Here is a 17,422-nt window from a genome sequence, read left to right as displayed (position 1 = left end):
ATTAATTTTATAGAAATGTAATACTTCCCGGAGAGATTTCTTGGAGAAATTAGACTTTTTTAAATAGGAAAAAATGTACTAAGTATTTTCTTTCGTTTTCAACCGATGCGACGCTACGCAATGCTGGACGATCTAATCCATAATTTCAATCGATCCAATGGGAAAAATAGCCATTCAATCGATCGGTCCAACGGGAAACATCCGCCTTGCTAAATTTGCAAGCCGTTACATCATGCATAAAGCTTAACATTTGCCTAGCAAGGTCTCGAGCTCCCCAGTCAGTCGGTTTGTGTTATTGTAGTTATCTTTGTCAGAGGCCCCCCACCTACACAAATATTTGCGTGTTAGCAGAGCTATAAAGCGGAAAGTTAGTTAATTGATTGAGAATAGGTCGCTTTTATTTATTGCTACTAACTGTGTTCGTTAACAATATCTTAACATTTTGTATGTGTGCATTTAATAATGGTGTATTCCTTTATTTGGATACTTGAAATAAATAATCTGAAGAATTACTTTTGAAATAAATTATTTAATGTAGATTAGAACTGGTATAAGATAAGTCATCGAAATGTATGCCCAACTGTGATTATCCAAGCGCATAATGTGCTATGCTATCAGCTAAGGTCGAGAAATTCTTCGTGGACCCTAATATTTCCAGCCCATTGAGGTAAATAACCGAAATAGACCAACGCCAATTAGATTTATTCGTCCTTTTTATAAGAAAAATTGACTTATATACGTAACAATATCTCAAACCACTTTTTTTAGTTATTTCTGCACTATCTACTTTGGGATTTTATAGATTTTAATGAACAAAGAAATCAACTTGGTGTCTGTGTGAAGTTAGGTTTATAATTAACTTTTTATTTTAAGTATGTATCGCGGTAGTGTGGAGCAACTACACAATTATATTTTAGTATAGTTATCTTAGATCTCCTGTCTACAATTATTTAGTCTAAAAGAGCGGTTGGTTAGTTGCCAGCAAAGTTCATAATGTTATCCATAATAATACATAATAGTTATCCCCTACGTATTAAGTTAAAACATTAATTTAAAATTAATCTTTTAAATGTATATTGTAATATTTATATTATAAAAGACCTAATTTTAGTCCACGTTCCCATCCTTTTCTTAAAAGAAAATTATGGGAAGGGGAAGTAGATTAAAGATAGCTCCTTTGATTAAAGGTAGGTAACATGTCTGCAATTTTAGATGTCTGTGGGCAGCGGTCGCTTTACTATTATATAAATATAAAAAAGATAGTCTTATATCATCTTTTAAATTTACATTTTTATAATTTAGGATAAATGTGCTCTTTGTAAAGGTGACAAAACATTTTAAAGCACCACTTTCAATTATTCATAACATATAAATATTAATGGGCATATACAATTAGCTATTTCTATTGTATGATATTCTTTGATAAATAACTTCAACATACATTATACATACATAGGTAAATGTGTTTGAATACCGCAAGACTAATTGAAGTTAGGATTAAATTTAATTGGATTTGCTTAAGCTACTTTTAGCTAAACTTATTAGTGACTACGTCTTAAAGATAATTGATTCCAATTTCATCTTTCATCTAGGAATTGCATATACTTTACCTTAGAATAAACATTTTAATATCTATTAAAATGAAAATGGCAAATTTTGCATAAACATTTTCAGCGTTAATATAAAACTGGATGCTTTTATAAAAGCACTCGCATACCTAACGACAGATAAGCGATCTATCCACTAATGGATTTACAGCGTCATCAATAAACGATGAGCCATATTGCTTTTATTAAATGAATATTATTTTGGATTTTTTATGAAATTATATAAAGGATAGCAAACGTACATTCCTCAATGTGGATATAATTCTCCAAGTCATCATTATTACGGGTTAAGAATACTTATTTTGCGTCACTCAATTTTCAACTTTATGTTCCTTGATCATTCCTGAAACTATACAAAAGTAGAATGGAAAATTGTAAATATGGCTAAACCGTTCTGCTCACCGTACTTGCGATGCGGTAAAGTTTCCACAACTAAGTTTTCATTTAAAACACCCTTTGCAAGCTCAAGTTCTTGTGGCAAAGTGAAATAGTTATATCTAACATATGTTTTTCTTTCAATATTCGTTTCCCACATTGAATGTTTTTACATTCCGAATAAAATCAAGTGAGTTAAAAAGTTCATAGTCAGAGTACGTATAATTTATTTCCACAATCCTTACTAATATTATAAATGCGAAAGTAACTCTGTCTGTCTGTCTGTCTGTCTGTCTGTCTGTCTCGCTTTCACGCCAAAACTACTGAACCGATTTAAATGAAATTTGGTACACATATAGTCTAGAGCCTGAGGATGGACATAGGCTATATTTTAACGCGAAAAAGGGGTTGTAAGGGGTTGAAAGTGGGGGTGAAAGTTTGTATGGAAGTGTCGCCTACTATTGTTTACTGAACCGATTTAAATGAAATTTGGTACACAGATATTCTAGAGCCTCAGAAATAACATAGGCTACTTTTTAACGCGAAAACAGGGTTGTAAGGGGTTAAAAGTGGGGGTGGTAATTTGTATGGAAGTATTGTCATTTTAACAGTTAGAAGCTTGAAATTTCTTTCTAAGGCTGCTAATTTGATAGAAATAAATATGAAATAAAATTTTTGTAAAAATGTTACCCTCAAGGGTGCTAAATAACTATAGGGGATGAAATTTTGTTTGGGAATATTTTAGACTTTGGTGAATGTTTTGTTTAGTATGTTTTGCTGTTACCCTTACGAATATTTAGTCTAGGGCCTCAGAAAGAACATAGTCTATTTTTTAACGCGAAAAAAGGGTTGTAAGGGGTTGAAAGTAGGGGTGGTAATTTGTATGGAAGTATCGTCATTTTTACAGTTAGAAGCATGAAACTTCTGTCTACGGCTGCTAATTTGATATAAATAAATATGAAATTCAATTTCTGTAAAAATTTTACCCTGAAGGGTGCTAAATAACAATAGGGGATGAAAATTTGTTTGGGAATATGTGAGGTTTAGGTGAATGTTTTATTTAATATGTTTTGCTGTTACCCTTACCGATATTTAGTTTAGAGCCGGAGAAAGAACAAAGACTACTTTTTAACGCGAAAAAAGGGTTGTAAGGGGTTGAATGTGGGGGTGGTAATTTGTATGGAAGTAACGTAATTTTTACAGTAAGAAGCTTGAAACTTCTTTCTTATGCTGCTAATTTGGTATAAATAAGTAAGAATTTCGATTTTTGTTAAAATTTTACCCGTAAGGGTGCTAAATAACAATAGGGGATGAAAATTTGTTTCGCAATATGTGAGGTTTTAATGAATGTTTTGTTTAATATGTTTTACTATTATACTTACTGATATTTAGCTTAGAGCCTGGGAAAGGACAAAGATTAATTTTTAACGTGAAAGAGCGTTTGTAAGGGGGTAAAAGTAGGGGTGGAAATTTGTATGGACGTATCGTCATTTTTACAGTTAGAATAAGGTTCTAACTTCTAACTTTTTTAGGCTGCTAATTTGATATTAATAAATAGGTCATTTAAAGTTTGTAAAAGTTTTACCCTTAATGTTGCAATATAATAAGGGAATAGGGGATGAAAATATGCATAAGAGTAAATGAATATTTTGTAAGTTCCATTTGTTTTGTTGTAATTTTTTATAAGTTTAAATAAAATACCTCAACAACAACAACTAAATTCACGCCCGTAACCCAGAGGGATAGGTAGAGACCAAACACCTACATTTGGTGCGGTCGCGGCACACCTATCTCTATGTCTACATCCATACATCAACGCATAGCACGTCGGTCAAGTAAAATAATAATCCTTAAAAAAAATGCTTAACGAAAACAGTATTTCACGCGGACGAAGTCGCGGGCACAGCTAGTTTAATAATAAAATATATAGTTTAGAGCATGTTATGTTGTGTGTGAAGTTGTCAATCGATAATTTTTTTACGTTTTTATAAATGACATCGAATGAAATAAAATACACGTATTGTGTAAATCATATTTTTTAAAGAATTAAAAGAAGATTTGAAAGAAACAAATGCAAAATATTAAAGGATAAAGTTTTAAAATCGAAATAGCTCCAAAGGATGCAACCAATTAAACCATCCACAAACTGTTTGAGCGCCGAGTTTGTTTTCAATCACTCAGTATTTCTGAGTCTAAAACTTTATTTTATTGCTGAGTTCCTTATCATTTGAGAATGCGGTTCATAGTTTATATTTTATCTTTCACTTAAAACTTATAGTGAAATAAAGTTTTTAATTTTTTTAGGTGACAAAATAACAAGTGGCTACCTAAATTCGCAAAAAAGAAATCACTATCTTAAGTCATCCGCATTTGTAGATGCAGATGTGAAGCAGACACAAACGAACAAATTTTATGCAAACATCATTGAGACAAAAGATTAGGAAACTAATTAACATATGTACGTTCATAATTCACAAAATTTGTAATAATATATAGCATTTGAAAATTTTACTGTATTTATACATTTATATGAATCAACTTAATTTTCCAGACTAGAAATTGACACATTTTTCTATATTCAGAAATAATTCAAACAACCACTTAACCATTCGGAAATAGAAATTATATTAAAGGAATATGAAACAGAACATAAAATTGAACGTACCGTAACGAGCAGAATGCATTTCCGTAGCGGTCAGGCCATTTACATATCGATTTTTAGAAATCACAACGTCTGTGACAACTTTGGTTAGAGCTTTGATTTATAGTGCAATTTCATTTGATTCTTAAAAAGGTCCACTAGCATTTAACGATTAATACTCTACACTCATTTCTTTTTGAGGTTATTAAAACACACGATGCTTTCTTGTGAAATATTTTAAAAATTAATTAATAATTTATGCATTTAAATATATATAATATTATCAAAAAGTCCTATAGACTCGAAGATTAATAATTTAATTACTTACATGTCGATCCTTCGAGTCGGATCTTTAATTTGTATGGTTATCTGAGAAAACTTTAATAAAAAATTAAATTCAATTCACAGCACGACGTTATGTAATAATTGATAAATGATAAGTATAAGCAGTTGCCTTCAAGTAACCATCCTTATGCACTTTGGAATCAACAATTTTCTGTGGAATCGAGCAAACTCTTAATGTAACATATCTAGAAAAGTTCGTGCTAGCTTACACAATTCCGGTTCAGACGAAATTAGTATTCAAATCCCGTTGAAAAATCTGCATCCCTGAGCGGTAGAGGAGAGCTTACATTTGAAAACGTGAGTGTGGGTTCACGCCGCAAAGAATTTGCTTTATTCTTCGTTATAGCGGACGCTGCACTTTTGTAATACTGAACAAGAATTAGAAATGATAATTTGGAAATTTTGATATCGAATACCATGATGGTGTGGTTTTTCTTTGTTTGATATAAAGTGAACCCGCTTTAGTGGATAATGCCAATGTAAAAATAATGATAACACTCTTAATAATCATTGCAGTTACAAAAAAGTAATTAAGAAAGAAAAGAAAGCAATTAGAAATAAACAATTATTTAGATAAAAATATAAGAAAGTTCTATTAAGTGAACAGTGTTGTTTGTGTTATAAAAGAAAGAGCTCACAGCAGTGATTCTCCTACTAATTGCTTCATTAGTGTGACAAGGTAAGCCTAAGAGGATTCTATGTGCCTACGATTTACTTTATTCTGTTGAACAACTCTGAACTCTAATAGGTTTTTGTTGTTGTGATAGTTACACACCGCTTGTGACAACGGCCTAAGATTATTCTTCATATACATTTCATCTTTTTCTGGTAAGGAAAGGATAAGAAGAAGAAAATGAAAGGATTTGACGGAGGAGGAATAAGCATTCTAAATCTATACGTACCCTTCTCCATCGATTAAAGGTAGCCAACGTATCTACAATGGCGGATGTCTATGGGTCGCGGTCGCATCGCTATTTCGGTGAAACCAGATGGCCGCTTGTTCGTTTGCCTCGTAATAATATAAAAAAAACTCTTTGAAGTCTCTGTTTTATAACAGTTAAAAATATTTTTTTGACTAGATCTAGAGAGTCCGTAGTATAATTAAACGCTGGTATTGTAAACTATAGTTCCTGGGTTGTTTGTTTTTCGATTTCAAACGATCTGGCAACAAATATGCAAGGAAAAAATTGTTCTCTAATAGTGACTGTTACGTCACAAAGTCCTTACACGACCTCATACTTCCGTCCTAAACAATTCCAGTACTCCTGGGAAATAATGTGTTGTTTTGCCTGACTGTCGGCATATTGATAGCATAGAACATATTCGGATTTTTTCGTAGTAAAACAAGAATGTTGAAAATTGATACAACGTAGTAGATTGAATACTGTAGTATTAAAAAAAGTATTAAAGAAAACACCGACTGATCAGAGGGTAATTCGCGAGTATGTTCTTATATTCCGGATTTGAATGTATGTTAATTCCATTGCGATGTTCATTCGATTTTAGAAGTTATTTTCACAATTTAGCAATTACTTAGCATTGAATTGGAAATTTTACTAATATTATAAATGCGAATGTTTGGATTAATGGATGGATAGATAGATAGAGGGATGTTTGTTAGAAGATATGTGCAGAACGGCTCACCTAATTGCGATAAAAATTGGCATAGATGTAGAACACAGTCTAGAAAAACACGTAAGCTACTAAGTTTTTTTTTATTCTGCGTGGACAGAGTCGCGAGCGCTAGCTGTCGCAAGGTTACAAAGATGTTAAATATTTTTGTTTATAAATGAAAGATAAATTCTAAAAGAATCCGAGTCGGAATGAGATGCAGCTGTGAGTTTATACAGGTGTAGTCTCGCTTCATTAGTTTTTGCAACGCCGGAATGCACTCACGTTCAGCGCACTCCAAATTCACGTGCATTTGAATATTGTTTAGAATTCCGTAATGCACAAAGCTACAAAGGTAATATTATGTACATAAAAGTATTGTTTTTATTTTACAAGGGAGATTTGTGTGCATGTTTTTGATTACACAAGTATTACAGTCTGTTTTTATATTAAAATGTATTGTACATATTAGTTTTTATATCGACATAAATAAAAATCGTTGTTTGTATTTTAAAAAACATTGATAAATTTTTCTGTCCTTCTCTTAGTACTTATGAACAGATTCCTAATTTCCTTGCTTTCTTCCTTCTTGAACATTACATTAAACCAAATATGTATATAGCATTCCTTACCGTGACTTTCGACTGCAGTTAATCTTGCATACACATATTGCCATGCCTCACATTCCCTTTGAAAAAATAGAGACATCGATATGTGTCAATTAAGTGTACTGCATTCGACCAATATCGTACAATACAATGTACATGTCAGAAGTCAGTATAAAAAAATTAAGTTCAATTCTTTTTAAACTTTTCCAACTCTGAAATATTCATGTAAAATTTGCAGCAGTAAAATAACTCAATTTTAATAACGTTCATTTACACATGTAAGCTTCATTTATGCCCTCAAATGAATAAAGTACTTTAGTTGAAGAGAAAAATGTAAATTACGAAGGCTCGGAATTTTTATTCGTAGCAATCTCATACCCAACATTTGTGTTAAAATTCAAATAAGTACATAATATTATTCTAGTTTATTATAAATTCAACTAAATCTTTCCTTCTGCAGAAATTATACTGTCATTGTGTATAGTTTTTGTTTTTACTCTTACGTGTATATTTTTCTTCAACTTTAAAAATAATTTATGTAACAGTTTCTTTACAATTTTGCAGCTTATTAATTGTTTTATGATAAACTAAGATTATGTAATTAATAAATTCATAACACATTTAATTAAATATAAACGATTAATATTAAATTAAGAGATTGATTAAATTAAGTAACTTTGCTACGATCTTAGAGCACATGCCACAAAAATACCGCTTCCTTTGTCACGTTCCTCCATTTTTCCTTATCGTACTTCCTTGCGGAACATTAGTGCAAATTGCTTTATATGTTCATACAAAGGAATTTGGCGTTGGAGATGACAGAAAACAAAGTGGAAATCTGATAGTAAAACATTCAGGTCACGAAAATATAGGCAAACTAGTTGTCGCCTGCGACACTGTCCGCGCGATATTAAGTAAAAAAAATTGATTAGTACCATATGTGTTCTTCTAGACTATGTTTTACTCGTACATAAATGCCAAATTTCTTCGAGATCCGATGAGCCGTTCTGGAGGTACCTTATAACACATCCATCTATCCATCCATACAAACATTCGCAATATTAGTAAGATTAAAGAAACTGACCAAGATAAATCATTATTATTAGAAGAAAATCTTACACTCGTATGATTTTTTTTTTCTTAAAACAAGAAAATTAAAAGTTACAACAGCTATTACGGATTATACGGTTACCGGGATAAATTCGTAAAGAGATTTGCAATAGTATTGTTTGGTCGATTTATATTTTTAATTCATAAATAGTAAGAATCATGAAATAAGTTAAATTAATTTAATTTAAAAAGTTAAATGTTCATTAATCGTTCGTTCAATAAAAAACATCTAACATCTATTAAAATCATAAGTCAAGTCGATTCAAACAAGTTTATTTTAATTCAATCTTACATTCTTAAGTTTAGAACTAGTCTGAAGTATATACGTTATCATTAATGATATTATCTAAGCCGTCAAAGTTTATGAACCTCAAAGTTAAATTGCTCTTGGTTTGAATCATCAATTTATCATAAATCATAAATAATTTCGAAAAAAATTCTCTTACAATTTCGAACGTAGTTTAAATAAATATCCCATAGGAATTGATGCGAACGAAAATAAACAAATAAATCTTACCGAATTACGTAATAAATTAAAAATGTGTAAACTGAAAACTTTATTGTAACTTTTTCACGGACTGTACACACGAACTCTATGAATCCCTGGAGTTATTATTACAGGAAAATATATCATAAATTAACACAATACGGGTTAGAGTCAGAAATAGAACGTGTAAAAAAGTTAAGTCCAACAAAGGTAAAAAACAAAATAATTTACGCACGTTTTTTGCTGCAAAGTTTGGACAAATTACTACGAAATTCAATTAATTTACTTAAAACATTATTATTAAATTGACAAGATTCAGAGGCTTTGTAAAATTCTAAACAAATTACAACTAAAATTAAAGCTAAAAACTAATCATTACCATCAAAAAAATTACTTTTCAAAGTTTGCTTATTCTATTAACTAAATCGTTGACTTTAATTTGAAACGTTTGTTGTTTTAACGTTTTATTATTCATAGAACCGTAGGTTTTAATTAATCAATCCGATTTCCACGGGAATCTCTTGATTGTGTTGTTTTAGGCGGAATCAATTCGCACGTCCATTAATTTTCCTGAGCTTGTAACTTAATTGTAAAAAATGTTGGCAATGCGTCTATTTCTTTTACACTTGTTGTCTTTGTGATCAAATAAAATTTAATTTATTTAAAAATTAATTACAGTAAATTAATAATTTTATGCTATTTACATTAATAAAAAATAAATTTATTCGTCTATGTGGTTGTCTTTCGTAGTCGTTAGCCTGATCAAAACAGCGAAAAGAACTCGATCCAGAGGTTAGTTAAAACCCGCTGAGTATATGAGTATGAAAATGATACTCGAAAACAATAAATTAGACTACGATGCGCTAAGAAATTTTTAACTTTTCATATGAATAAGTTTGATGAAAATTACAACAAACGAGTTGGATTCCAGAAATGTAAGCTTTGAAGCGGAAAACTTATGAATAAAAAATGAATCTCCTTGGCCTCGTTTGAAAATTAGCATCAAAGAAATTTTGTGTTTTCTATAGAAAATGTATGAACATAAATTAGATTCAGATTTGTAAGAAAAAGATATTTAATGTGCTAAAAGTTTCTTAACGTAATTGAATGAGTAACCGTAAAATTACACTGCCGTAACATTTGTATGAAAATAATATATTATTATCCCTTTAATTCATCAAGAGACAGATTCTACGATATGTTTAATACAAGTGTTACTGCAAGAATCTTCAGTAAGCAGTAATCTGCAGTAAGTAATTCGGTCAAAAAATCATTAAAAACCTTCTAATAATTGTTGCTGTAATAATAATATGTATTTATTTATCTTTAAACAATCCTTATACGACGCGTTCCAAACTTAGTTGCACAATAAGTAGGTCGGAGCCACATACATGCACACACATACAATAATGACGTTATCTGCCTTAGCAGGCAGCTCGCTTCGAAACACGCCTCCATGTTAATTAGCTGTTCTTGTGAAATAATTCCTTTATAAAAGTCATTGTTGAAATAAATAATATTTTTATTCCTACGTCATTATTATCATCGTGTTTTGTTTTTAGATTTTACCGTAAAAATATAATACTTTGTGTTAAATCATTACATCATTTTTAATCTCGTAGCAAACTCGTAGGTAGTCGTAGCAATTCGTAGCAATAATATTTTTATATAATTCAGATGCTCTTAAATTTTCACATGGATTCCTACGGGTTCTAGATAGTTTTAAAAGATGTTAAAATGCTTGTCATTATTAAGACTTTCTGCACTAAGGGTATTGTTTAGTAACGTTACGACTCTGAGTATGGCAATTACTAAGTCTAAGTATACCCGATACAGTCCAGAAGTTAGTAAGATAGATTAATCTTGCAATGGACCACCTTACGCAACAGTGTTTGCAAAGTCCACAACGTTCGGCTACACAAAGCGTTAGTCGGGTGCGGTAACTGGATTGTTTACCCTACCTACGTCATCGATGTTTACCGTACGTAGCAAAACATAGCTTTCTACAAATTAATTAATTTATTTTACTATCTCATCGCCTTGGTAATTTATCCTACACCAAGATACCAGAAAATCTTTACGGAGGACAGAAATAATTACAACATATTTATTTTGAATATCATACTTACATATAATTTTATAAATTATGCTAACATTATATGTTATTTTAAAACTAATTGAAAATATCTGTCAAATATGTGAAGTTACATTCTATTTCTGTTGATTAATTAATGTATACAATATTTGACATTTCCATCTCGTAAAGGATGACGACCCTTGAAGATAGGATTATAGGGGTCGAAAGGAATAAAGTTAAAGGTTTTATTCAATAACACCATCATTTTGATGTTACCACAAGATTCGTTGTTGTATTTTTGACGAAATTTAAATAATTCAGCGTTATTCTAATTTTATCGTCCTTGTTTTTTTATGCTTTGATAGAATATAGGCGGACCATCAGTAAATAAGTAAATTTCATACAAAATACATCATGCATTGTGTAAGTAATTATTTAGTCTTGATTAAATTGTTGTTTAAAGAAATAATAAATAATGTCCACAATATTTTCAATTGGTTTTGACATTAATTCATTATTACAATTGAAAATATTGTAATTAATCTAGATTTCTCTTGTCTAGCTTTGTAAATGTTCCATTAATAAACTGACACAGTGACAAATACTAAAATCATTTGAAAGGAACGTTCTGGAACTATTATCTGTTATCGACAGGCAATAAATAATAGAGAATCAGGGATGAATTTGATTTATTCGTTTGTTGATGTTATCACAAGTTATATGCACCAGAGAAATTCTGTAAATATTTTAACTTTACAGTTTTAAATGTATTCTATTTTTATGAAATAAAGAAAAACAAAAAAAAAAGCGAATTGTATTCTCTTATCGAAATACAGCGGAAACTGGCAAGGCGATAATCAGCCGTAGTTGTAATCGTAGCTGTGTAACTTAGTCTTTGTAACCAATTATGTATTGTTTAACTGCAGTAAGGTGTAAAGCCGAGATATGTACTATTTTAGTCGCTGATGGTGCGTTAAGCCGATCTACAGTATTTATTATTATATATCACAGAGAGCTTATTTAATATGTCATATGCATAAAAATATCTAGGTACTTAAAAACAATCCTTTGTATACAAAAGGCATAAAATCTGTCAGAACCAAAAGACGCTTGATTTCTCTCTACTCTAAAATGCACTTCCGTCGGCACTCAGCTCTTCTACTATGAAGCTTCTTTACATATCGATCTAAGAATCACAACGTCTGCATTAACTTTGACTAGAATTTACATAAGCCTTTTACTTTATCTTGATATATTGAGAGCATAAAATGCGTAGGTACACACGTAGTAAATTAAAAATTTGCTTCTCAAAAAGAATGCGTGAGAATTAATTTTGGATTTTTAAGAAATATATTACTGAGTACAACGTTTAAATACCTATATATCTATAATTTAGTTTGATTTTCGGAGAGAACAAAATTTTTCATAAGGAAACATCCCATAAGACCAATATACCTAAATCTCTGGGACGTTACTTAAATGAATAAATATATGTATTTATTTTATTCTAAAAAAAGATACTTGATAATTTGTTCCATAGCTAGACATATAAGAGACAAACCACAATATAATACAGTGGAAGAAAGTTTTAGTTTGAAAGTGGATGATTGAAAACAAGCTCGAGGCTCTCGGGCAGTTTCACAGGCGGTTAATTGGTAACATTATTTTGAATTACTTTGAGAGATTTTCCTGCAATATTTCTTAAAATATATATCTCAGAGCGACAAAGAAAATACGCAAAGATTAGTGATATACCACTATTTTTTTTAAAATCTTAATACATTTCTTAAAGTATTGATACTAACAGATCGTCGAATTGTAATTCTAAAAGATTAATAAACATCACATGATTAGTTTAACATTTATTTAATATGTGGCTAAACGTTATAAAAACTAAGTTGTGAGAAGATATTAGTTTTTGAACAAAGTTTTATATTCGAACAAGTAAATAGGCCACTGCTTAATAAATTAAGTTAAACTTTGCTTCACCTCATATTTCAGATTTTATACGATAATATAAATATATCTTTACCTTTTTTACTTACACTATTATTATGCTATTTATTCGCTTACAATTTATTTTCGATTTCATTTAATTTAATAGATAAAATCAAAGGAAAATTCTCTAAATCAATTTGTTAGGACGTAACAAAATTACTATCGAAGAAAGAAATGCAAATTTTACACTAATAATGATCTATCTAATAATGATAATCAAAGCGAAGGAGAGGGAACAGAACATGTTTCAATTCAATCTCTCTCTCTCTCTCTCATCATATCTCAATCTCGTAATAAGCAAAAGAATTTACGTTCCTAAAATATAACAGAAGATCGTCTTACAGTATGGCGTGGTCTAATAAGTCGTAATGTGTTTGCAGGTAACAAGGTAGGCGCGATGTGTTGCCTTAGTGATGATAAGACACGAGTTTGTTAACAGCTACTTTATATGGACCACCTTATAGCGTTATGAAATGTTCTTCAAAATTTTATTACTCAAATGTGAAATGTTGAGATAAGAAATTTCGTCATAAAATGCCAACGTCTTATAAATGCAAAAATGTAAATCTATAATTTCTTTTATTTTGAATAGAGCATGACATAATTATATGTGAAATATATGTTTCAAATATTCCACAAACGTTGAATATTTTATTTAATAAAACCTAAATACAGAAATAATTAAACGTAAATAGTTACACACAATTAAGTCCTAAGTACACCCATGTGTTGATATTAATTTAAAATTTCGTGTTCTACTGTTTGAAAATGAGAAAGTAATATTTTGTGGAATGAAATTTAGGTTAGCATGTAATTGTTTAATTATTATTAACTAGCTGTCGGCCGCGACTCCGTTCGCGCGGAATTGAAAAAAACACAATACGTAGCCGATGTGTTCTTCCAAACTATGATCTACATCTATGCCAAATTTCATAGAGATCCATGCAGCCGTTCTGGAGATACGTTCAAACAAACATCCATCCACCCATCCAAACATTCGCTTTTATAATATTAGTCAGATACAAATACATGTTTTATAGTATGTATCTGAGGACAGTGTAAGTTACAATACTAATCAAATTAAATATTATTATTAAATAATAAATTAAAATTAATTAAATATTAAATATATTATAGAAACTACTATAGATCGATGATAATAATTGTTGTCCAACTTCTTTCTTTTTTTTCTGTAAGTTGTAAAGAAATTGCCAAATAAATTTTCAATTTTTAAAATAATTGCAATGTTTGCGTGAGAAGTAACTATTACACGAACACTTTAGTATTCATATTAATTTAAATTTGACTGGGGTTCTAGGGAACAGTGTGTTTTATCGTCGTGTTTTGTTAATGCAAATTTCTCATCGATGTAACATCAAAACTAGGAAAACACGGTCAAAACTGTTAATGTAGCATGCTTTAATTAAATATTTTCATATAAGTGTAAAGAAATAATCTTACTAATATTATAAATGCGAATGTTTAGATGGATGGATGGATGTTTGTTTGAAGGTATCTTCGAAACGGCTCAATGGATCTTGATGAAATTTGGCACAGATGTAGATTATAGGCTGGAAGAACACATAGGCTACTTATTACGATTTTTTTATTCCGCGCGGACGAAGTCGCAAGCGACAGCTAGTTTTCATATAGATAAAAAATAATGTAAAAGTTCTTTAAATTCCAGAAGAACAACTGAATGAACGAACGTAGGAATGAAATGAACAATGAGTAAGCGGGTGAATGTGTAAGAGACTATCCTTATCCATTGAATGTATTTTAAGAACATTGTCCTATAAATGACAAAAAAAAATCCACTACTCGCGAATATTTCAAGACCATATCAAGAAGTTCCACCTATTGTGACGGATAGAGATTTTATTTATTTTATTCCTTTGAAACTTAAAGGTTAGCATTTAATATAGATATTAGCGTAACCGGTAAATACAGCATCATCAGCTCACTACACGTCCGCACTGAGGGGCTCGGAGCCTACCCCAAGTAAGGCGTGAGTAGGCCATAGTCAACCACGTTGGCCCAGTACGTGTTGGTTGACTTCACACATATCATTGAATTTCTTTACATATATGTGCAGGTTGCATCACGTTATTTTCCTTACATACATTGGTACATGGCGGGATTCGAACCCAAGGTTTTTGGTAAATACATATATATTCGCGTAAATAGTTAAAATAATTTTACAATTTCTGTAACACTGTATGCTATCAAAATGTTAATTAACAAGTAAGCCCGCATTCAAAACTTTTCATTCGTTGAAGTTGAAATGGCAAATCCTTTGAAAATTAGATTTATTTTGTCAACCATACATTCGCTGAGTTTAGTTATTAGAAAACTTGTCTTTTAAAAACCAAATCTAACTTATAACGTAACATGTAACATAAATTCATAGATTAGATTAGATAATATAATTAATATCTATATATATAAAAGAAAGTCGTGTTAGTTACACTATTTATAACACAAGATCGGTCGAACTGATTTAGCTTAAAATTGATGGGGAGATAGTTTAGAACTAGGAGACGGACGTAGGATAATTTTTACCCCGTTTTCTATTTTTTTATTCCGCGCGGACGGAGACGCGGGTAAAAGCTAGTATTGTTATAAATACTTTAAGTCCGTTAAAATAAACATTTTTTGAATAAGTAGCAAGATTGGAGATAACTTGTTTGAACATAATATACAAATTTTGGTAGAAATTTACGAATCCAAATTCCAAATCCTTCCTTATTATATTTCGCTATTCCTTTATTGACTAAATATTAAATAAGTTGGAATATCAATATCCCATAAATTATACGAATACTACGTACTTAATGTTTGATTCCAAACTACAATTTTGAAAAATAAACATTTTGTATAATTAAATGTTCAATTTGTTTTCAGTTATTTTATAATCATACAAGCTTACCAGACTTTTCCAACAAACTTGCGTAAAGTTGTGCTAAGATTAAGACAAACTTAACTTAAAAATGTTAAAAGTTACCGCTAAGCAAACAACATAGTACCTACCTACGGACGCGGCATTTTTAACTTAACTTTTAGGCAATTTATATTAGTTCTATGTTCAAATAAGAGACTGCGATTTATCCTTAAACGTTAAATTGAAAAAGTTGGCCAAATCAATTTAAGCGAAAGCTTTGTATACTAGGGCTGAGTAAATAAAAAAAAAGTTTGTTCCAGTATTCTAAATTGACCTTTAACTTATGAAAATGCTCAATGTTTATTTAATCGTTTTTGGTACACATTTTTTAAAGTAAACGGTTTTGTCAAAAGTTTTTTTTTTCTTTCATTAAATAAAATTACATAAACAAAATTAAAGTTTTTAATGACTTACCAAAATGACATAACTATTTCAACGTCTTTTAACTTATAAAAGGAAATGCTATCTTAAGTCAAAATCAAATATCTACAGCTGAATACTAAAGAGTCGTACTGATCGTTAATCAAATGTAGTTCCATTAAGAACACATTCCATTCCGTACGTGCCGATATGGTAGCACGTGTCACTACGCCTGGGAAAATAGGACTAGACTTGGACTATAACGTGAACGCCATCTAACGGCCAAGCATGATACTATGGTTTGAGAAGTATTACACATAAATAATGTCTTCAATGTAATTTATTAAAATAAAAATACACAATTACATATTTGTGATATAAACTCAGAAACCTAATAGTTATCCTTATAAATATTCATTATTTTGTTTCAGAGATATTCGTAGTTTCTTGAGAACAAATCTGTTCAGAATTTTGTCATGAACTCTACATGACTGTGTTTGATAAGATTAAGAGTATTATTTCATGGTTCACTCACCACGAACTCTCTGTAAATGGATACGCCACGCCTCAGTAAACCCGTGATTTTTTGCCAAGTGATAAATGCTTCGGACGCAGTGGAGCTCTCAAAGAATGGCTAACTCTATGCCAGTTCAATTATGAGAGTAATTTCTGCTATTTATCTCATCTTATAAGGTAAGAGAGAGAAATATGAATCATCACAAATATTTTTTATAATAATGGTGAAAAAAAATTAATACATTACCATAAAGGATTCGAGTGGATAAGCTGGTCCCTTCTTTTCACACGTAATTTCAAAAATAGATAAAGTGGCTACACTTAATGTCTATTTTCTACGAGTATGTATTGTTTTTTTTTTTCATGGAAGAATAACACAAATATTTTTTTTACCTATAAAGTAGTTGTGAGATTTTTTGGTCAAATTTGTCGCATTAGAAACTAAATAAATGTTGATAATATACTTACTTTCTCTTTAGCAAAATTAAAAGACATAAAGAGCTCATTTATTAAATATTACTTTTTTACAGGCTCAGAACGACGTAAGCTCGTAAAAAAGAAACAAAAATTCCTAATTTTCAACACTAAAAATGAATTGCGGTGTGGATGTTGTTAAAACGCTGGCTGAAATAAAATTACACTCGGATGGATTACATTCTTTTTATAATACCAAAGAGTTAAATAGCGGATTTATAAACGGGTGCTGTTTGAAATTCTTTTCATTCCTTTTATCGTGTTATTTTTTA

This window comes from Papilio machaon, chromosome 2, assembly GCF_912999745.1.
Source record: "Papilio machaon chromosome 2, ilPapMach1.1, whole genome shotgun sequence".
NCBI classification, from domain to species: Eukaryota; Metazoa; Arthropoda; class Insecta; order Lepidoptera; family Papilionidae; genus Papilio; species Papilio machaon.
The sequence above is the reverse complement of the archived record's forward strand: the minus strand, read 5'-3'. Positions refer to the sequence as shown.